Below are 23,801 nucleotides of genomic sequence, written 5' to 3' on the forward strand. Positions count from 1 at the left end.
TAACACTTTTCTTGTAAAGACCGAAATTACGAGAACAATATATCAATAATTCTACATAGGCATGTCATTTAAACTTGTTTTAGTTCGAGTGTTTCCATTTCAATATCTCTTACAGATTCCATTAATGAAATCAATGACAAAACTGACGAGAATTATTTATATAAAACAGAAAAATACAACAATAATTCTAGTAAAGGTATGCAGTCTAAACATTTTAATATTTCGTAGCGTTTTCAAAAGTCGCTGATAAACCATCGAAATAAATTTAACAGAAAATCGGGTCTGTTTGACTGAATATCAAGCCTTTATTACAATTTAAATACATTTAAATGTTTCAATTTAAAACATATTTTGTCTTTTTAAACAAATGATAAGTTTCTGTACTATAAAACAACCGAACCCCGTTGGTTTGTGTGACATTAATTCTTGTTTGCTACTTGAAACTTTACTTGCGTCTGAAGTGAAGGGTATCGCCAAACATTTGTTGAATTTGGTATCCCATTTCTAACAAACAATATATTGCCTTAGTGTTCTATCAAAAACGGTATATTATCATTTTTGATTTAAAGATATCAATCAATGTTTGGACAATCCATGTAAGAACGGAGGAACTTTCACACAGAAGGACGGGTGTTTCACGTGTTCGTGTGCCGATGGATGGACAGGGGTACGCTGTAATGAAGGTATATATTTATTTCTCTTCTCTCTGTAAAATGAAATATCTCGCTCTTGTGTTTCTCTTTATTTCATCGAGTTAGAATTAGATTTTAATGTTTATCCACTTCTTTTTATGTGTGTTTGCATTTTTCTCTTACTAGGTCATATATTTCTATCTAACTTTTGATCTTCATCGTTTTCGTTCATGTAATAACTTAATTTACTGTAAAAGTGTTTTTTAAGTAGTTGTGTCAAAAATAAAAATACATATATACTGTACTCTTCACACCTTTTGTTAAAATATACTGTTGTTTTGAAACATAACAGGATTCAGATGCGTAAATATTAATGCTCTGAGGACATCAGGTCTGATGCAGCATTTAATCATTTCATAAATTCCTGGCTTCTTTTGGTACTGAAATGCTTGAAGGGATAAATTTACAATATCATAATATTTCAACCCCCAAAAAGTCCTTTCAACATTACTTTTTTTTTAATTTAATTTTAATTTTAATTTCCAGTCTTTTGTAATTAATATTTTTCGTGACTATCAAGTGCAATGACAGAAAATGCAAACTTTGGAACAAATTTAAAGAAAGTTTAAATTTATGATTGATTTTTATTATGCCTCGGTGCAAAAAAAGTCTGGCGTCTACTTTAACAAAAAATCAACGCATGTAGCAATTTTCTACGTCCTCATATCAAATTAAGCATCAGTTTTGATAGTGAGGATTGTCAATGTTGATATTCATTCCGTAATATATTTTTAAACGCTATTTTTATGTCTATAAATAAAAAATAAAATATTTTTTACGAATTTAGTAGCCGAAAAAATGAGGGCTTTTAAACGTTTTCGCATATTTTGTTTCTTCTTTCTTTTTCTTTTTCATGCAAAGTGATAACTTCAATATTTGTGTGCCAAGATTATGTGCAGGACTGTATAATAAACCATTAAATTTAAGTCAAAGGTCAAACCTTTAAACAAAAATAAGGGGGGGGGGTTGAAAGAGTTAATTGTACGTATAAATGAATCTGATAAATATTTGTTACAGATACTTATTACACACCAGTTCTAAGAGGTCAAGGTCACAAGATCAAAGGTCAAGGTCGAATAAGGGGGGGGGGTTATTTCGTATGTGTTTGTGAAATCAATGAAATTCAAAGGTGAGTTACTGCCAGAAGGGGACTTTTGGCCCTTTTGGGATCAATAAATTGAAGAAACTTCTAAGTGCACTGAGGGCATTTGTAAACGTTTTAAGTTTCTTTCACTTATGGTTTCAGAGGAGTAGCGATAACAAACATTTCGTACAAAAGGGGCAACAACTCACTGACTATTTCAAGGTGGGAGCTGAATGGCTCCATTTAGAAATTTACTACTACATCCTTGATAAAATTTCTCTATATCACCCTCAACAAAAGAGATACGAAAACTTATGAATAAACCTTGACCTTTGACTTCTGTGTCACTTTGTTTGGCCAAAGCAGACGTTTCCATCCCAAGTGGTCTGAAGTCTCTATGTCAAATAATAAAAACGTTGGAAGTGATTTTATAGAATCTTAAATACTTTCAGGGACAATAACTACTAGAAGGGGGCCTCGAATTCTTTCGGTATGAAAAATTGAAAAACCCTCTAAATGTACTGAAGACATTGGTAAAAGTTTCAAGTCGCTATAATTCATGGTTTCAGAGGAGTAGCTAGAACAAGCTTTTCGTACACAAGGGCAATAACTTTGTAAGTTCTGGGAGTTAACAAGCGAAGGGTCATTTGGTACCATAATTTTTAAAGGCCAATAATTACATAAAGAAGAAATTGCTTCAATATTTCTTGAAATAAAAAAGCTCTCCCTGAAAAAAAGAGAAGAAAAATAATAATAAAAAACATAAGTAAAACAAAAGGTTTTTCACCTGAAAAACGAAAACGAAAGACGGCCGAGATGTTTCAAATTACTGAATACTACTGCATCTTTTTTATGTTTCAGAATTAGGAAATCAAGAGGACTGTAAAAGATCAAGCAGTGGTTGGGATTATTCCGGGAAGAAAAACGTCACACAAAGCGGAAGGACCTGCCAGGTATGGAGTGCGCAGTCTCCACATTCCCATGGATACACTTCTTATCCTGAAAACTACTGCAGAAACCCGGATGGGGAACCATCGCCGTGGTGTTACACCACAGATCCGTACAAACGCTGGGAACTTTGTGACATTCCAGATTGTGGTAAGTTTAACGGTTTTCTTTTCGCCCCCCCTCCATTTAAGACTAACGTCTTGATATTTCTATATTTTGGCATTTGCTAAAATTAACAATGCCTTTCAAGTAGGATTAACATGTTAATTGTTTTTTTTTTAAAGATTTGTTATTATTGGAATTAATAAAGTTCAACCATAATTACCCTATTTCAAATTGAAATAAAACCACTATTGAAACAAATTATTTCAATAGTGGTAGGGAATGCATTTCATTTGAAAAATCACTTTGCAACCACTATTGAGATAAAACCACTATTGAAATAAATTATTTTAATAGGGGTTGGGAATGTATTTCACTTCAAGGATCTCACTTAGCAACCACTACTACTATTGAAGTAATGATTTTAATAGAAGTTGGGGATGTATTTCATTAAAAGAACTACTTTACAGACACCATTAAAGTTCAACTCCTAGTAAATTAATGTTTGCAATCGTAGATGGGAATGAATTACTTTATAAATATAACTATGTAATCACTATTGTAACAAATTTGGAATGAAATAAGTTAAATATCATATTTGCAAACTATTTTGAAATAAAAGAAATCTAACGAATAATTTTAAATACACAGTTATGTTGCAATGTTCACTGCTGTGAAGAAATAAATAACCAATTCTCGCAAATAAGCATGCATATACATTTGTTTTTATATAACAAACAATTTCAAATACACAATTAAGGCACTAAAGACTTGCATAGTTTACGGTAATGATAATCAAGACTGTGAAATAAATGTACTTATTTTAGGATTTTTACTGTTGTGCAGAAATAACCAATCCTCGCAGATTAACATATAGAATTGTTTTCATGTTTTTTTCTTTACCTATTTCTCTTTCTATAGATATATGATGTTTTATGAAAATTGTAAATTATTTGTACCAGAGGACAACGCAATAACTTCTATTCAAAACCCCTGCATATTAAAAAATAATTGATAGCAAACATGTCATTATAGATATATGTTATAATAAATATCACTATTGAGATAATAAATTTCAATAGTGGTTGGGGATGTACTTCATTATGACCATTATTGAATGAATAAATTATTTCAATAGTGGTTGGGTATGCGTTTCATTAACACCACTATTGAAATAAATTATTTCAATAGTGGTTAGGTATGCATTTCATTACAACCACTATTGAAGTAAATTATTTCAATTATGATTAAGGATGCGGTTTATTACAACCATTATTGAAATAAAATATTTCAATAGTGGTAGGAATGCATGTCATTTTAATGCCTATTATTCAGACTGTGCATAGCACTTTCGGTTCCAGATGACAGGTGGTATGGGAAACATGACCATATAGAGGTAAATCAAAGAACATCATAATCAAAAAGGAATTTATCATTTCATAGGACACACTTCTTATATTCAGAAATTCCCCTAGCAGAAAGGAAAGTGTTACAAACAGACATAATAATATACATAAAACTGAACTGCATCATCAACCACTATTGAAATACTTTATTTCAATAGTGATTGAAATGAAAGGTATCCCTAACCACTATTGAAATAACTTATTTCAATAGTGGCTGAAATGAAACGCATTCTTAACCACTATTGAAATAATATATTTCAATATTAGTCATAATGAAGTACACCCCCAACCACTATTGAAATAATTTATCTCAATAGTGATATTTATAATAATATTTATCAATAAATAATTATTCAATATACAGCTGCAGGGTGTTTGAATAGAAGTTCTGGCAATTTACAAGATGTTCACTATTGTGCAAATAATATACAATATGCATAGGACATGATATGTTTGTAGAACGAGAAATGGAAAGAAAAAAATATAAATTTTCAAAGTAATATTAATAGAGAAATTCATTCTAAGCTGCGATTAAATTTTTTTTTAATAGTAATTGTACTTAAACAGTGTCTGTAAATTGATTTTCAAAATGGAATACATCCCGGAACACTATTTAAATAATTTATATCAATAGTGGTTGCAAAGTGATACTTCAAATGAAATACATTCCCAACCACTATTGAAATAATTTATTTCAGTAGTGGTTGCAAAGTGATACTTCAAATGAAATACATTCCCAACCACTATTGAAATAATTTATTTCAATAGTGGTTTTATTTTGATAGTGGTTGCAAAGTGATTTTTCTAATGAAATGCATTACCAACCACTATTGAAATAATTTATTTCAATAGTGGTTTTATTTCAATAGTGGTTGCAACACACCATCTTAATGCGATTTTTAGGGGCTTATTAAATAATTGCATTTCGCTTTTGACATTCAAAAAAAATATATTGAAAATGCTAAACAATTCTTAATTAACGTATATATTTTGAACAGATTATTTTTTATAATCATTTGTAAATTGCAGACAGCTCTTTAATATAGGTAGGGTTTTCTCCGCCTCGTTGTAATACTGAATTACATTTTTAATGTAGTATAGACCATCAAAGGTTGTAAAATTCGCTTTTGTTATGATTATAGAAGACCCGTACAATTCTTACAGTTACATGTATTTCTTTAAAATAATTTCCTTTGGTTTTTGTAACAAAGAAAATTTTAAAAATAATGTTTACTGTAGTTTTTATGCCATGCATATTTCCCGCATTATAAACGCTCCTTAAGTTCTTGCTTATTTCACAAATACATACATGTGAATAGAATTAGACAATATGTAACTGTTTTATTGAAAGATTACATAATGTGTTTTTGTAGTTAATTTAAAAGCAATATGTGTGTCTTAATAGACGGTTATCACTATTTTTAGACTTTTTATCACTTGTAGAAAAAAAAATTCTGTGTAGGGATTTACAAATGTATAGAAAAATATTCAAAATTCAAATTTAAATTTATAGAATTTTTCTTTACTAAAGTTAGTTTGTAGCTTTGCCAATTATATTTTAAAAATAATAAAGAATTATATATGATATGAGTTAAATTTGGCCCTCATAATTCGCCATTTTCTAAAGTGTTTCAGGTACAATAAAAAGCTAACATATTTTTTAAAAGAGTTGATATGAAATATATTTTTCATATATGTATATGATTTATTTGCACTTACTGGCAGTATATAACGTCAGAAAGTGACGCTATTTTTAGAATTTAATCAAAATCAGTCAAAAATTGACATTTTTCTTATCTTTTTACTACAGTGTCTGCTCCCCTAGAGTGCCTCCCGAACTCCGATCCAAGGGGTACCCAGTACAACGGTACTCAGAGCGTGACGAATACAGGCGACACGTGTCAACGCTGGGACAGCCAGACCCCCTTCACCCACAGCTTCAGTTACCTTGGCGACCAGGGAAACTATTGCCGTAACCCTGACGACGACTTGAAACCATGGTGTTTCACGACCAATGTAAACAGGCAATATGGCTACTGCAATGTTCCTTTCTGCTGAACGAATTTCTAAACAATCTGTGAAAGGAAGACATGTTTTCTTTCTTATTTTCTCCTTTTCTGACCTTATTCTCTCCTTTCCTGACCTTGTGAAACTTTTAACCAATTGTGATTTCTGTTTCATTTATAAGTATTCTTCTGGACTTTCGTGTGCGACTTATATTCATCGAAGCTTTTTTAGAATTGTTTTCAGATTTGTGTATTGTCTTTAATAAAATAAACTTTTGCAAATCTGTTTAATTGAATGCAGCAAAAAAAAAAAGATCTCAATTTCAGATGGAAGTACACCCAAATAAAATTGTGTCACCTAATTTAAAAACTTGTGAATACCTATACTTATAAATTAACACTTTTGCCAATAAGCTAGAAATTTAATTTCAAATTGCAAACAATTTTTTTATTTCAAAATCATCCTTCGTTGGAAGAACTGAATTTCAGGCTCTTAGGGTTCATTTTAATCAACTCTCCTTTTCAGTTACTCTGGCAACCAGGAAGCAAGAAAATGTTTTGCCTAAGCAAAATTTATCACTGCTGACAAGGCACATGAAAATAATTGATATATTCGATGAAATGTGCTTAAGTATGGTTTCTCAAGGAAACTTATAAATACCCTGGAAATAATAAGATTTTATATATTATAATTATTTTAGATAGTTTTCGTCTTCTTATGTATTCCTGTGCCAGAGTTCAGTATAGTCTCCAGACGCTCAGTTGTCTACGTAAATCAAGTCTCTCTTTGTTTGTCGTAGATTACCAGAGACAGTAAACGTCTGGTTGAACAATACTAGAGTTCAATATTGTTTGTATCAAATCAACTTCAATGTCATTTGGTGCAGAAGTGTAGGAGTCATGTACAGTTGGGATTACTCTACCCATCATGACATAGACATTAACTCTTTGCCCCTTACGCCGTTTGTGACGTTATAGCAGCTTTACGTCAAGCGCTGTTGTATGACGTTATCCCTTTCCCCACAGCGCACTTGCGATAACGTGTTGAAAAACGTGATTTTTTACAATAACGTTTTCAATATATATGAGGCGCATTCAGTTGTAATATGGATATAGATGTAATTAAACATCAAAGAGTTACACATACATGTAACTAACAAATCTCAATAAAGCATGTCTCAATAATATCTAAACTTATCTATATATTAAACCACCTGCAACAAAGAGTAATGCTATGAAATATTGTTATTTTCAAATTTCTCACATAAACAAATAAAACAAGTTTTTATCCTAGCTTAAAAAAATTCAACTTGTAAAAATCGGAAGCGAAAATTTGCAGATACTCGTAGTTTCATTCTGTGTAAAATGTAGAAGTAATTTCAATAAATTAATTGTAAATTACAAAATATTACATTATTATAAAGAATTTGATTGTGAATAAATCCTGGCAGTCCAATTAATTCAATATACACTGATAACTTCAATGCCATTTAATACACACACGCACTCATTCTTCAGTGTTCAGAAACCCGGGAAATACATAAAAGTACTGCTTTCTGCAAAGGTGCACACTGCATAAAACACACCCATACGACGTGTCTTTCCTCTTCTTGGGAGTTGATTTAGAACAGTTTCTGCAATATGATCTTTTTACTGATACTTTCGAAAGCTTGTGGAACGTAAGGGGGCGGATGTACGATTTTCCTCGAGGTTGCCTCAACGGGTGTGCGGAATTTACCAATAAGTTGCTGTGCAAGAGCAATGCGGCAGTCAAGCTGTCGATACTTCTTTTTAGGTAGACTTGGCAGGCTCTCTTTTATGATAATAAATGCGTTAATGATAGCAGTGTTGATGAGAAAATGCAAGACGTATTTCCACCATTGTTTGCTTGGTCTGCCGACGGGGTACTTCGATCTTAATTGGTCAAAGATGTCAACACCTTGGAAATATTGTTGACAGAGGCCAACACTTTTCCGGCGAGGAACAGAAATGACCGTTCCGTCTTTTAATCTCCTGGATGCGTTAGTGCTCCTATCCAGGGGTTGAGAGTACAGCAACGGGTTTACTATCCATCCACAGGGTCGCCGTCAAATTTCCATCTTGCCTGTGCACACAATACAAGATATGAGAAGGTGGATAGCGGAATAAGAAAAACTAAGAAGGACAGACAATGATTTCACAGTTCGATTATCATATGAATCAATATTTCATCATGAAATATATTTTAAATGCTATGTAATATGTAATGCCATGTAATATTTTAGCATAACTATTTTCAATTTAAGTTAAACTGGACCCCGTGACATCGAAATCCCCACAATTAAAAATCAAAGTTCTGAAGTACTGACGGGAGTTGATTTATCGATTATTATCTATCTTAAAATCAACGATATGTTATTTTGCTTGGCAAGTAGTTTATAATCTCCATTTGAATAAAGCACATTTTTATAATATGGATTCTCGGACTTTTCCGACAAGAATTTCAAGAAAACCTCTTATGAATCATGTTGTGTTATATTAAAAAATCGAATTGATTTCGTCAACCTATGTATCGGTATTCGAAATATTTCAAAAAGTGTATGGATCCAACCAATAATGAACTCTATTCTCGTTCAACCAGATGCTCGGCTGTCTCCGTTAATCTCCGACAAGTAAGAGATTCCAGGTCACGTGATAGCTTAATGATGCGACCTCTTAATATAGACTGACTCTCTGCTTGTCGGAGATGTACGAAGACGGCCGATGGTTGAACAAGACTATTGAACTCTGGCTAGGAATACATACGACTGCAAAAAACTTCTAAATTTTTCGTACTTTTTAAAATCTGACAATTTATTAGGTATTTATAAATAAGTTTCCTTTTTAAAAAATGCTTCAGCAGAATTTATCGATTATTTTTAAGAACAAACTCTTGTCAGCGGTGATCATTTGTGCTTAGGTCCAAACACTGTTTCAGTTTCGGTTTGCCAGAGTAACTGCATAGGAGAGTTAATTAAAATCAACTCCTAAAATTCAATTTCAATCATTCACAACTTATAAATCACAAGTAATATAATAAATTATTGTGCACATCATGTTAATTTAAAAAAAAAACATACACTGTAAAACATGTATAGACAAATTCACAAAACTGCACAAAAAGCTCTGATCGTCAAGACATCGCGTAAATGTTAAATCATTATACCTTATCAAAAAATCGCCTTGTGTCATGTTTGGAACATTTTTCAAATCTGCAGGAAATCCTTTCCTATTTCGGACGATGGTTCCGCATGTGAATATATTCTTAGAAAGCAATGATTTAGCAAGTGACACCGATGTGAAAAAGCTGTCGTAGAAGATGTGTAAGTTTTTGTTTTCCAGGCCAGAGGTTAGCTTTTCTACGACTGCTTGTCCGACTGCTACCCCTCGATACTGCTCTCTGCCCAGGTAAAGATCTAGCTGTATATGCGTCAAAATGCGTGACGGTGGGGCAACGGTATATGCGTTGAAGTACGTTATCGTGGGGAAGGGGGTTAAAGAGGTGAAGAAAAAGAGTCTTCCGATCAGACGTTCTATATGACGGTATAATGTTTTTGTCCAAATTGTCTTGACATTTTCTCCTTAAGCAGAAGAATCAGAAATCTCTAGCCTTTCTTTGTCGAAAATATCCTGCCAGTCGCTAAGCTATCTCTTTATAGTCAGTGGATAGACGGTCAACCCTAAATAAGACAGTCATTATATGTCCTAAAAAAATCTCATAGAAAAATGCATTTATACTAATGGGAAAATTCTACCATAAAACTATAAATTTACTTACAATTTAAAAATTAAGATTCACTGAACAAAAGACTTCAATTAAAAAGAATCAAAAGTATAAAAGAGAATAAACATTACCTGATATTGAAAAGGCTCTTATTCTCAAATTATAGCGGCTTTTCACAGTCGCTTTTAAACGCATGTCTCAAACAGTTTCATTGGCCTGCCTTATTCTTTTTGTGTGACAAAATGAATAAATGAACTAAAAGGCCTTATATAACACTAGTTCTATTGCATTGCTTACTTCTGTGGGTCTCTGTAACATTATGAATTCAAACAATCTAGAACGATAAGTGAGTATCGTGTTTCCCGCCGCTTTAATGGCGAGATAGTCGGATTCAATTCAATTCAATTCAATTTATTCTCTCAAACCATTATCATACAATGGTACATGAGGTACATTAACATATTTGCATTACATTGTGATGTCAAGGGTCCAATAAATTATATATAAATTATAATACAGGATAGTATTACATGTGTTAGTAAGCATAAGTAAGAGAAAAAAAATAGTAATAATACAAAAAGTGGTAGAAAAAAATAGATCATCATATAAAAATTTAATACAATGTTTAATTGGTGTTTAATACGCGGAGAGTAATAATAATAATAAATGCCAATATAGTTTAGGCTGGACAGCAGAATTGCTCTTGGATATTCAATATAAAAGAGCTTAATTTTTTCAATGTTTTGATGTTCGTTGTCATCAGCAATTCCCTAAATTTTAATGTACTTGGTTTTTGAAAATACTTAGTACGTAGAAATTGCTTACGTAAATTAAAGAAAAATTTGCACTCAAGAATAAAATGATATTCGTCCGCTAATTTACCACTATTACAGAGTGTGCAGCTTCTGTCATTTACAGGAATTTCATGCCATCTACCGGTTTCAATCGGTAAACGGTGATTTGCTGTTCTGAATCTAATAAGGGGTTTCCAAATTTTTTTAGTAAGAATGCCTAAGTATTTTTCAAAACCAAACTTTTGTTTATAAATTTTATATATTTGACCTTTAGATGAATTATCTATATCTTTTGCCCATTTCTGAATAAACTGGTCCTGCAATCTTTGTTTGATGGCGGCAGAAATCCACTTATCACTAACTATTGCAGTACATTGTTCTGTCCAGATATTAGAGAACCCACATGCGTCTAAAATATGTCGTATAAAATCAGTCCATGGATTTACACAGTCATTATTATACATATATTGGTTTGCTAAATATTTGTAAACAGTAAACACAATCTTATTGTCTTGACCTTGGATCATTTGTGTCCAATAAGAAATCATTCGAGAATATACAGTGACGTATAAAGGATAACGACCTGATTCACCATAGACCATATATGATGGAGTACTACTTTTCAAACATAGAACATATTTTAAAAATTTCAAATGGATTTTTTCAATAATATCTATATTCTCATAACCCCAAATTTCACAAGCATAGAGCAAAACCGGTACTACTCCTTTATCAAACAAATCAAACTGTTGTTCTATGGGTAGATTAAAAAGTCATATTTTTCTTATAATACTATACATAGCTTTATGTGCTTGCTCAGCTAAGTGTTTTTTTTTTTGCTTTACAAAAAGATCCACTTCTGGAAAATACAGTACCCAAATATTTGAATTCGCTCACAATTTCAACAACGTTATTATTATAATAAAAAATGTTTTTTGGCTAAGGGCCTTTTGAAAAAACTAATATCTTTGTTTTTTCTACGTTGACATTTAGTTTCCATTTTGAACAGTACACATGGAATTCGTCTAGTGCTTTCTGGAGATCATCAGCGGTCTCAGACATAATAATCGTATCGTCTGCATAAAATAACAGGCAAAGTTTCAAGTATAACATCAACTCATCTTCAATGGAAGAACTAATACTTTGTAACCCAACAATATTTGTATCTAATAAAAAATCTTCTAAGTCATTAATATACAAAGAAAATAAAAAAGGAGATAAATTTTCTCCTTGACGCACACCTATATAACAACAGATTTTTCCTAAAACCTGCCTGACTGCTAGTAATGAGGTTGATTTCAGATACATACGTATCTAAACGCTTGCTCAAAATGCAAGTAAATACCTTTCCGAGGCAACTAAGTAATGTTATCGGTCTATAATTTTCTGGCTGGGTGGTAGAAACCAATAAAAATAACCCACAATTTACCAAGTAGGCGAAAGATATCTTTATCAATATGATAACTTCAAATACACAGAACAGTTGACTTTGCCTTTCTCGATCAGCAGACGATATCTCTATGAGTATTGGCGAATTCATCTGGTGCCTGATGAATTACCCCCGCACTTACACTAGTATTCGTTCCTGTGGAATATTTTTCATATTTAATTTTAGATTTCTTCCAAATAGCATTATTTTCATTTCAGAAGGATTTCAACACCGAATAATAAAAATGTTTTTAACGTTTTACCTCTCAAATGACACGAACTCTATCAGTCTCCCCTTCGTCGTCAAAGTCACAGGCTGCAGATAAAAAAAGTTGATAAGTATAACGAATAACATTTTAAAATCATATTGTTATTTTTCAACTGCATGATTGTGCTTAAGATCTGTAGTTATATGTGAATATTTAACGATGAATAAGGTATAATACCTCCAACAGAGTAGATGGGGTGGAATTATAGCACCGTTGACAAGCAAAATCATATGCTGGTCGGATGCTGAGAATGTTAAACACCTCTCCGACTGAAGCGTTTAGGGGTATGGCAATCTTACTCCAGAGGGTGAGACGAGCCGTCCTCCACTCATATCCCAGTTGGAGTTCCCGTCTCTCCGTTGTAGTCGTCGTGTGAGACATCTCTCGAATCTGCAAAGATAAATTTAATTTTTTTTATTAAAACATCTAGTCGTAAAGAAACAGCAATGGCGTCAGAACCGGAGAAGAGAAGAGACTAGGAGAATTTATCCATTTCTCTCTATTTTTGCAGAGACAGACATTTTCATAATACATGTAAATGAACAAATCATTTTTTAGAGGCAGGTTAAAAGGAGTCATGCTCGTCCCTAAAATATAAAAAAATATAGTTAAATCGTTCTCCTTATGCGGAAAAAAACAAATTAAAAATGTGTGGGTCTTAATTATCACCTTTTTGGAAACTCGTGGTAAATATCGTAAAATTTATTTTAGCCGCGTTCTCCGTGGACTCAATGTGCCCAATCAATGATCTATTTATAAACAGTTATACTAACTAGAGTTTTAAGGTACCTCACTACATCTAGACTTATACTTTTTAAGACACTACGTCACAAGATGGCGATTTAAATGTTTTGTTAAACGGTTTATATCGTTCGATTGGGTTGTTTATCGTCGTAGCTCAGTGGTTAAAGTATTGGGCTTCTGAACTGCAGATCATGAGTTCAAATCCGCCTGAAGCTTTTGTTCATGTTAACTGAATTAAATTTTCGAAAATGTAATTTTTCATCCAAAATTGCAAACTTTTTTGCTAATTAAACTTAAATTCTTCTTATCCATTATTAAAATCAATTAATTTTCTGCTGATCTGAGAAAATATTTCCAGGTTTAGTGAGCATCCTTAACAATTATTCCAAGTTTATTATATAATACAAGCTGACATGGTAAAGCATTATAAAACTTTAATAACATTATCTCATTTCTTAAACTGATTAATCATAAAAAGGAAAATTATCACTAGTCACTGGTTGCAAAATTACATGTTAGTTATATTAATTTCATCAGAATAAAACGTACTTGAGTAATTTCTACCGGCCCCAAAGATATTCTTTTATGCTTCTCAACAATGGGGGCATCTGCCATTGGTTATACCCGTGGTCGTCGGAATTCTTCTAATATGGTCTTATCCCCGTCTGTCAGGATTCCGCTTGTGTTCATAATCTGAAATATGAAAATAGTGATTGTCTTCTTCTTCCGTTAAGGGGTTGACTTCAGTGACTGAGTGATGATAATTGTTTTATATTTTAAATACAAATCACTTCTAAAATTGCATATCATGTAAAAAGGAAAATTTATTGATTTATTTATTGAAATTCATAAATTTGGCTCATGTAAATAGACGAATGCATGTATGGTGTGGTGTGTGTGGCGGGGCGGGGGGGGGGGGGGGGGGTGGCACTTACAACATCATCGGCCTTTAACTCGAGTCAAAACACATGATGGCAATGGACCCGAAGAATTCTGTACCATGAATTCTTCTTCAACTTCTTGGCTTTCTCCTTGTTGAAGATACTTAATGTTGTCAACTCTTCATTAGCCAAGACATTGAAGAAAATTGCTGAGGTCTTTCCAGTTTCCGAAAACTTCGATTACAGAGTTCGTGTTTCCCCTTCCTCAATGACAAATACTTTGAAGTTCTAGGATAAAAACAAATTTGACGAGCAATGAATTTTATATAGTTATATTATGATAAGTATCTGTTTTCTTTTTACACCTTTCCCACCCACCCAACTGCCGGCCACATTGCCCCCCCCCCCCCCCCTTTCCATTTTCGCTGTGTAAAACACGTTTTGCTCTTGAAAAAAAATATAGGGCAAACAGTCTATTGAATTCTTTTTAAAATGTATTCGCCAGAAAAATGGGTAGAAAATAGATTTGTAAAATACCCGGTGTGTGTGGAAGAAAGGGGGGGGGGGGGTTGAAATGAACAACAATTCACAGAAGTGATAAATATAGAAATTAGCACTCAACTAACTAAAAACACGAGATTCCATACATGTAGCAGTTATTGCACGTATAACTCGAAGTTTATGTTCATTTACTAGAAGGTTTTGGTATTTGGTATTTACAAGAAAGTTAGCATGTAAGGAATCGGATAAAGAAAAATAAATAATTATCATTTCGAAAAGATTCGACGTCCCACACAGTTATAATTCCTTAAACTCCCTCAATGATAAAAGCAATTGAACAGGATCCAATAAGGCTAATCAACGATGAAAAATAATTATATATCAACATTTAACGTTGCACTATATTAATTTCCCCCTGTATTAAGCATTTTGTACTTCATTTATTTGGAATGATTTTATAAAATGAATAAAAACATGTATCAAATACATAAGTTTTGAGTTATAAAAACATGTTAAAGCTAATATTTCCTACTTTTTCTGCCATCTTTACTCTTCCAGGGCACAGTCAGGGATGGTTGAATTGATAGACGTGTTCGATAAACAGAACGACGAATTGAAACGTTTACACGCTTATGCGCAGAAAAACACACAGGCACATTCAAATTGCTTACTTGACAACATTTTTTTGACAGTGTATAGCTAACTACGGTGTGAATCTAAATAGTTTGATCTGTTTAAGAATTAAAACAAAAGAATCTAAGAAAGAATGTGTCGGAGAGAAAGAGAGAGAAAGAGAGAGAGACAGACAGACAGACCAACCCTCAACCATCTCGTCCACCATAGGCGGATTTGTGAACCTCCTCAAAACATTTTCATCATCTTTTGCACATCATCTACAATTAACATAAAGATAAATGTCGACATAAATAAGTCATAAAAATATCATTGAAAGCTCTATTGACACCTTCTAATTAAAAATTGAACTCGCGTGAAACCAATAGCGAACGAATGCAACACACAGAAACGTCACATGAGTTAGGATATTACCACTCATTTTATTCTAATTTAGCTACAAAATCAAAATTACCAGATAGTCTCGCTTTTTTTTTTTAGCTATTCTTGGATTTTTTCCCCCCAAAAATGTATCTTTTGAGTACTGCTGGTTGGCAACTAACACATTGTCAAGCTTCAAATCTCTGTGGGCCACATCATTTTGATGTAAATCTGCTAAGCCATTTCAGATATATATTGCAACACATAGTCTTATATGTTTTAACACAGTAATATTGCAACAACCATCAATAGAATGCACCATATCTTTGAAATTTGAGACTTTGATTTACGGAAATTTAACTTCTACAAATTTTGGAAGAATGTTGTCTGGCTTTTAAGCTTTACGGATTCATTATATATTTCATTCGAAACCAGTGTATTTGTTTACTACTTTTGACATACAAAATATATTCTACTAAATGTAGGTCTTACTTAAATGGTTTTACCAATATGCTTAGTGCTTTATTGAATATAGAAGTTTAGAGATTTGAAAAGGGAATGACCTCAAAAGGTTAGATTTTTAAATTATTTTTGTACCTTTTTTGTACAGGTGTCTATTGTAATGCAAAGCACCGGTATCAGAGGGCAATGATGCCATTGAAGTGACGTAAGGGGGGGGGGGGGTTGATGGATTGTATCGTAGCGGTTAGTTCGATTTAATGATTGTAGTGAACCATATTTTATAAGATAGAACTCATTTTCCGTGCGTCTTCTATGCTTGTTTTCGTTCTAAGCGCAGTAAGTCTAGTAATTATGTACCTGGAGTTGACATCAACAGCTGGTCGCTTCAAGTTTTCTTTGAACATTAAACTTTTATTACGTAGTTTCTATATACAAAATTCATGTATGAAATAAAGTATAATTACAATTATTACCAAGTCAAAATTCACTCTATCAGACTTGTACACGTACTCTGTCCAAACAGGGCTCTTTGAGTATAACATGCAGTCTCCGCCTGTCACTTCGTATACCTCTTATGCGTAAAGTAAATGCATGCATGTTTTTTAATCAAATGCATACTTATATATTATTATAAATTTCAAATTATTATAATACGTGTGTTGAACCAGAATAATTGAGGATTGTTTTTAAAAAGATGGACGCGGTAATTGATTTGAAGTATATGCAATTGCATGTTAGTAAAATTGTACTGTTTGTTCAATTCTAATAACCATTTTATACACAGGAGGAAAGACATAAGAGTCAACTCTTCAGACAGAATTTGTAGCTGTCACTTTAAAGACGGCAGGAAGGAAAACGGTCCTACATTGTTTCCTTGGAACCAGGGCACTTATTTTGACTTTCCAAATCCAAATAAAATTTCACGGTAACTAATGTATTTATGTGAAATATAGAACATTTCCACAGTGCTCACTGTTCAGTATACTGCTAAATGTTTGAAGAGTTTAACAAAAACAGTTACTCTTTTGATAGTCACCAATTAATGGCCCTCGGGGGTTATATGCATTAAAACAATAAAACATTATGATTATTACAAATAATGGATGAAATATATAAATATTTTACTATTAAGTAGGCATTGTAAGTTACAATGGGAGCTGGTACATTTGATATTACACATACCAAGCTGCCATACATATATGCAAGGGTATACATTAATTTGCAAGTACAAAAGTAAATGCTGTTTCTCAAAATGTGAAAATGTATTCTTCAATATTTTTTTATGTAATGTGCATTCAAAACTGATAGAAAACATACTAAATGACAAAACTATTGTGTAGATTAGAAGATATTGTCTTTAAGAAATTGTTAACTGTTAAAGTTTAATCCTATTTTTATGTATTCTAGACAGTGCAGGCAAGCTGAGATCGGTGAATCTGCAGAACCCGAAACAAATGAAAGTATACTTACAGACACAGAGCCTGTGGTTGAAAATGAGGTTGCTGATGAGGAGCATAATTACATGCAGTCTTATTCATCCCTAGTATTAGAAATCAAGGTGATAAAAATCAAATCAGAAGGAATTTTTTTCTTCATGTATCTAACAATATACATTTATATTAATTAATATTGATTGATGGCACATATACATTCATTCCAAATTCTTTAGAAGCAGATTGGATTTTAAATTCAGTGCTAGCAAAATAATGAATGGTACATTGTATAACATTTTTTTTTTTTTAAAATGAAGCATGTAGTCATCATTTTATTCATCAATTATGGTTTGTATTGTAGGAACTGGAGAAGCAGATATCATGTTTGCAGACAGAAATAGCAAATCTTCAGTCACAGAAGCACCCTTTAACATTTGCAAATGTCACCGACAATGAGCAGAAGGTATAAGACATCAAATAAATTACATATTTTTAAAGACAATATTTAGATTACTTGATTTACTTCGGATGACCTATTGCAATTGGAATATGTCAATCATTGGTCAAGCCAAATTCAACTTTTTTTTTTTTTTTAATAAATTAAAACTGAATGTCTTATCCGAAGGAAATGACTGATTTGATAATAAAATTCTTGCAAGTTTAAAATTTCTCTGATCATGTTTGTACCAATATACCTTATAGATTTTATATCTACAGTTAAATTTATTATCTACAAGATCATTTAACAGCTTCAATTATCAAGTTGACCTATTATAAATTTTTAGATGTTGATGTACACCTCATTGACACCGCAGATGTTTAGGATTATTGACTCAACCTTACAGCGATTTCCTTTGGTATACGTGGATGGTTGGACTCCAAGTGCATTTTCAAGGACTGACCAACTTTTCATGACATTAATGAAACTTCAGCTGAACTGTCCCTTCCTTGACCTTGCAGAGCGCTTTTGTACCAGCAGAGCAACTATTCATAATATCATCATTACCCATGTCTTTGCTCTGCATGAAGTTTTTTTTTGAAGGTATGATGGAAAATAACATTCCTTCGCTTCTTAAGTGCAAGGCTTCAATGCCAGCAAGCTTTGGAGATTTTAACTGTTGTCGTCTGGTGATTGACCCCACTGAGGTTACTCAGGATGTTCCCGGTCAGGACATGACAGCCCAGTCACAGGCCTACAGCTCATACAAAAATAGACATACTGTGAAGTCTGTTACTGGTGTTGCTCCTAATGGAGCCGTTGTGTACGTAAGCAAACTATATCCTGGCAGCACCTCAGATGTTGCTATAGTAAAGCATAGCAACATGCTTGCCAAGTTATCCCCAGGAGACATGATTTTGGCCGACAAAGGGTTTACGATCCATTCTCTTCTCCCTCAGGGCATTCATCTGAACATCCCTCCCTTCCTTAGAGATAAAGGCCAGTACACCCCAGCAGAAGTCCAAGTCTGCAGGAAGATAGCGCGGTCAAGAATCCATGTTGAGAGAGTGAATGAGCGAATAAAAAACTTTGAAATTCTGTCACACATTCCTCAGCAGTTCCGCCACATTAGTACTAAGATTTTTCAAGTATGTGCTATGCTTGTAAACTTTCAAAATCCCATGATTGCAGAAATTGCAAATGATTACAGTTTTGATCAGTGAATTTATATGTTATTAAATGTTTATAAATACCCCCATCAATCTTAATGAATTTTCTTTATTAAACAAGTTTGATTCAAACCATAATAGATTGTTTTTTACATTTTTTGTCATGTAATTTTAAAATTTATTAAATTAAGAAATGTAACAGCAACATTTTTTTCTTTTATCATTTGTTGATTTAACTTTACAATACAAAGCTTTGCTTTTTTATCTTCTAAGATAAATAACACTATCATTGAAGAAAAAAACACACACTGATTGGGTCAAGTCAGGAGTACCAGGTCTGTTTATTTTAAGAAAAAGGTTAGCTGAACTGATACAAGCTTATTTATCAGTTTTAAGGTAGGAACCCAGACACTGTGATAGTCATTTTTGAATAACAGAGAACAAATGAGCAAAATAGAGGTTGGTAAGTTTCTCAATGATCTGGCCCCACAAGCCGTCCTGGAGAACCCTAACAATGGCAATGTCTCGAGTTGTCCACACAACGAAATCACAGGCTGATTTGTTTAGGATGTATAGCTGCCCCTGTACTTGGTCGTAGAAGATATGATCTTCTTTAAGCTTGTACATCTGTCTGTCATCATGAACCTGGTACTCTAGCAATTCAAAAAATATATATCTTATTATCAAAATTTCAACATTTTTACATTGTTTTTTTTTTTTTAAATAAAAAAAAATGCAGGTAATATAAAAAAAAATACCTAAACAAAACTCTTTGATTGAGGTAATGGCTTCAGGGATTGTCATATTTCTAGCAGTGAAGGGGCACTTCACTTCCAAAATTTCAGGCCTCACTTGCATTGCCTCTAGCACATCAGTCATATCTGCTTCTTGGTGGTTATAGTTGTGGGTAGCTGCCCGCTGAATGAGGCCATCAGGACTTGCGCCTAAAACACCATTCTCATGCAACCATACACCTAAGTGTAAAAAAGTTAAACACAGTGCTTTATTTTATTGAAAGTACATGTATACCAACAGCTAGTGTATTTAGTGATTTATGCAGTACTTGTATAAAAATTACTGCAACATAATCATCATATGAAAATGATACTAGTGTAGCATATTACCTGTGTCTTCAACAACTGCATCTCCATAAGAGCAATACTTTGCATTGGCAACTGACTCATTGCTAACTCCCCATACAATAGCATCTTTTGTAGATAGGTCATACGAGGCAAGAATTTGTTTTAACAATGAGGATGGGAACCTGAAAGAATGATTCATTACATGTACAAAATTTACTAAAGTAAAAAGTCATATGTATTACATACACATCAATACACAGGATGATCAACATTAAACATTTGAGTATGCTGAGAGAAAAAAAATATTTAATACATAATTTTCAACCTGTTTCGTCTGATGGCAGCTAGCACTTTTCCAAAGTTGGATGCAGTCAAACAGTTTTTTCTGACCAATGCCCAGAGGTGGTTATTCCTTTGTCCTGCGGTCATCTGTGCAACCTAAAATTGATCATAATTTTGTGAACTTTTCCACTTAATAAGATATTAATATACACATTATATATGTATTAATTTTGATCAATTCAACTTCGAAACCTCACATTATGTCATAAACAAAGTAAAATCAACCTGCTCTATTTTCTCTTTGGAGATTGCAAGATTCGTCTTCAGCCACTTTATCTTGTCCGTAGCTCCTGTGTAGCCTTCCCCAAGCAGCAAGTCTTCTACAGTTGGAACATCCAGTGTTGGAGATGGAGGCTCTTTAGATACAATCCATAGCATAGCTAAAATGTGTAAAATCAAATAAATTATAATAATTAGATACATTACTACACTTTACTATGCTAGGAAAGATATTTCCAAAACATGACAGATGTACAAGTAGTATGTTATTTTGTTTCTATATATGTATTAGTGCATGAAAATCTGAAAAAGAACACGAAAACTAACTTCATGCAAAACAAAGACACTTTAAAGTAAAACTTTTTTCCCTTAAAATAACAACAATAAGAAAATGCTTATATTTGAATATGTACCCAAAGCTGCACTAAAAGCCAATATTTTCATGAGTTTTAAGCAGCACATAAAAATTCCTCTGAACACTAATGTCACAGTCTTGGAGCTGAAAATCCTGCACTGCGTGCGTCAGGCACAAATATTCAAATGTTTTACCAACACAAACATTAATAAAATTTGAAGAAAATCACTCAAAATTAAAAAAAACAACTCAATTTTTAGCATATCATTTAACCTGAAAATTGACCAAGAGCATTAAGCTTATTGCACAGGAAAGCTACATCTGTCTCATCTACAGGTCTTGTTGTTGCCCTAACAGAATAAGATTAGTTAGAATAATATATCTCCTGAACACAAAGTTTAATCTAGGATAAGATAAGAAAAAATAATTTTTATGACTAGTTATTATCTGTAATAAAGATATTATTTACGGCTGGACATTTGAGGATATTAGGATACAATAACCAGATTTATCAATGGCTACATGTTCTGTACACAGTATACATGTACACTGTACATGTATTATGATATACAACTGCATGTAATGCCATGTGAAACAAATTTTGTGAAAACTAATTATTCCTGCCAATTCATTTATTTTAAATTTAACATGACTTGATACATTTACATACCTGTAATTGGCTATATTTGGTGGGGTGGAAATAGTTCTTCCATTGTAGTGGTCTGTTATGGTGGAGCTCGCTTTGGATGCTGAATCCAAGAAGCTCTCACGTCTGTGTTGCTAACATTCTTATATCTAAGTAAATTATTATCAAGATTATTACATATATTATTCAACTGAAAAGATGAACTAGACAAGATGTGCATATATATTTTCTTTAATAAAAACACTATACCCATATAAAAGAATAGACGCCTTGTGGTGGCACTTGTCTTGGCCGTTCACACAGTCACATACACCGTCAACAACTGTGTTATTTTTTCCCAGCGTGATCTACATTGATTAATTAAATACTTTCAGACAAAACCTTACTACAATATTACTTCTGATATTATTAGAGTGGGAATCATTCAGAAAGTCGTGAACTTATATTGACATGGTAACTCCGATCTCTCATACTCGCCTGGACTCTTCACTGGACGTGATTTAGTTCGGGGTCAAAACAAAACTTCAAAACATGATCTGCTTTGACCGCCAGCTCTGATTTTTGTTGAAGTTTTTTTGTGCCGGACACATAGTTCAGCCAACACAGAATCGAAAATGCCATTTACAAAAACACGTGTATTTGTTTATCTCCAACGGCTGAATTCTCGTTAAATCTCATGTTATGACGCGTTTCCGCTTTCTTGCCCTATAAACCTCAGTAGATTTTATTGATATTCTTAAATATGACATACAACATAATTATCTGTGTGTGTCTGTTTTCCCATCATGTAATAAGTGACTCACGGGTTTTCAATTCTTTTCAGTTTAATTTGAAACTGAATAAGTTGAAGTTATATCCAATATATTGCATTATGGCAGATACATATGAAAGACAAGAAGATATTTAGTGAAGAAAAACAGTCCAAATTAGTTTTGCACACATCAATAGAAAAAGTTACATTTATAGACCTAAACATGCTGTTCTTTTTTCAAGACAGTGTGCATATGAAGGAAAACGTTGATAACTCCCACTTCGATAGATCGAAATATCCTTATTAACCAAAGTATATTTATAAACAAAATAGTACATTTCATCATAATGTAAAAATATTAAATGATAATATAAAACATTTTGTTTATATCAGTATGCTAAAACCTACGAAATTCTGCATGTGTCGATAAAGACGAGGAAGATGGCAAACCAAACCGGTGGAAGTATAGGAACTGGCAACTTGAACATGCTGAAATTAAGATTTTACGTGATGGCTGAACCGCACACACGTAACGAAAACATGTTCACAGTAGTGTGTAATAAAACCAACGACGCCATAAAAGCATATTTTTCCTCCTTAACTAAAAGAAACGTTTGAAAAGGGTGCTTCCCTTAGGGTCCACGCATCAAACGTGGGAGCAGAAAGTATCAGGATATCTGAAATTTCGAGTGCAAGTTTATAAGTGTTAAATTTAACACATGAATCCATGTATAGTTTGTATACGTAAGCATTAACTGGCATTCTGCAGCATATATTTATCATAATTCTCCCAAACTGTTTAAAGAGAAAAATGTTGGCAACTTCAGCAAACGCCATATTGAACTCGTGTTTTAATTGTCAGTGAACGAAAGTCGTCTTTCTGCGTTATTTAAGTCACAGGCAACTATAATTTTAGTAAACTTTTACTTTTACTGTCTTAACAATTGTGATCATCTACCTAATCTTTTCAATATATATAGCTGCTATAATGTAGCCCTCTCGGAGTCTCCGATTTATATCTGATGGCCTACTGGAGAGGGCTCGTACAATTCTATAGGATCTGCGTAATTTTTTAATGCGGCTCACTTCGGTCTGTAAAGATCGATTTTATATTTGATTTTCTTTAGATAAAATGAGGTTCAAAAAACTAACCGTATACATATATATATATATATATATATATATATATATATATATATATATATATATATATATATATATATATATCAAAACCAGATAAAACACATTTGCATGTGTACCAGTCGTCTTTTTCAACAGCCATGACAGTTCTCGCGTGATTTTAAGGGATTTAC

At 32.8% G+C, this 23,801-nt stretch overlaps 1 protein-coding gene and 1 long non-coding RNA gene across 2 annotated transcripts in view; both read right to left on the reverse strand.

Moving 5' to 3' along the window:
* Positions 1-23,801, reverse strand: part of LOC128171092 (uncharacterized) — a 315,176-nt gene that overhangs the window by 112,269 nt on the left and 179,106 nt on the right. The window lies entirely within an intron of this gene.
* Positions 20,498-22,065, reverse strand: LOC128171141 (uncharacterized). Its single transcript, XR_008242018.1, has 3 exons — positions 21,762-22,065; positions 20,743-20,897; positions 20,498-20,613 (listed from the first exon to the last, which is right to left on the reverse strand). It is a non-coding gene; the product is annotated as an uncharacterized LOC128171141 (long non-coding RNA).

This window comes from Crassostrea angulata, chromosome 2 (assembly GCF_025612915.1).
Source record: "Crassostrea angulata isolate pt1a10 chromosome 2, ASM2561291v2, whole genome shotgun sequence".
Lineage (NCBI taxonomy): Eukaryota > Metazoa > Mollusca > Bivalvia > Ostreida > Ostreidae > Magallana > Magallana angulata.